An 872-nucleotide genomic window follows, 5' to 3' on the forward strand; every position below is an offset into this window, starting at 1 on the left:
GCTGTGGCTCAAGTGGTAGAGCACTAGCCTTGAGCTGAAGAGCTGAGGGACAGTGCCCAGGCCCAGAGTTCAGGCCCCACAACCGGACCCCAAAAAAAAACATAAAATTCCCAATATTCTTAAAATATGTCTACAACAGTGCTTTTATGCTTGTGTATGCTTGTTCTGGGGCTTGAACTGAGGGCCTTAGTGCTGCCCCTGACCTTTTTTTGCACAAGTCTAGAGCTCTACCACTTGAGCTACAGCTTTACTAATGTTTTTTTGGTGATTAATTGGAGATAATCTCATGAACTTTCCTGCTGGGTTGGCTTCCATCCTCAGATTGCAGCCCCTTTAGTAGCAAGTATTACAGACATGAACCACCAATGCCTGGCCACAACGGCACTTTATGCTTAAAAATTCACTTTGATAGGGGCTGGGAAAGGTGGCTCAGTGGTAGAGTGCTTGTCTTGCATGCATGAAGCTCTAGGTTCAAATTCCTCAGCACCACATAAGCAAAAACAGCTGGAAGTGGCAGTATGGCTCAAGTGGTAGAGTGCTAGCTTTGAGCTGAAGAGCTGAGGGACAGCGCCTAGGCCCAGAGTTCAGGCCCCACAGCCCAAAATAAAAATAAAATAAAAAATAAATCACTGATGATGTTAATTACTGGGGCATTCACTAACAGCCAAAATTTATGGCTCTCATTTATTGGTCTCCAATGATGTATCAACGCTTGTTGAGAGCATTACTCTTATTTTCCTTTATATTATGAGCTACATTGCTTCCTCCCCCCCCCCATTATTTCCATGTTGAATATCTGATCCCTAGTATCTTAGACTGTTACTATATTTTGAGATAATGTCTTTAGCAGAGGTGATTGAATTAAAAGACTA

Source organism: Dipodomys ordii, unplaced genomic scaffold (genome assembly GCF_000151885.1).
Source record: "Dipodomys ordii isolate 6190 unplaced genomic scaffold, Dord_2.0 Scaffold170, whole genome shotgun sequence".
Classification (NCBI taxonomy): domain Eukaryota; kingdom Metazoa; phylum Chordata; class Mammalia; order Rodentia; family Heteromyidae; genus Dipodomys; species Dipodomys ordii.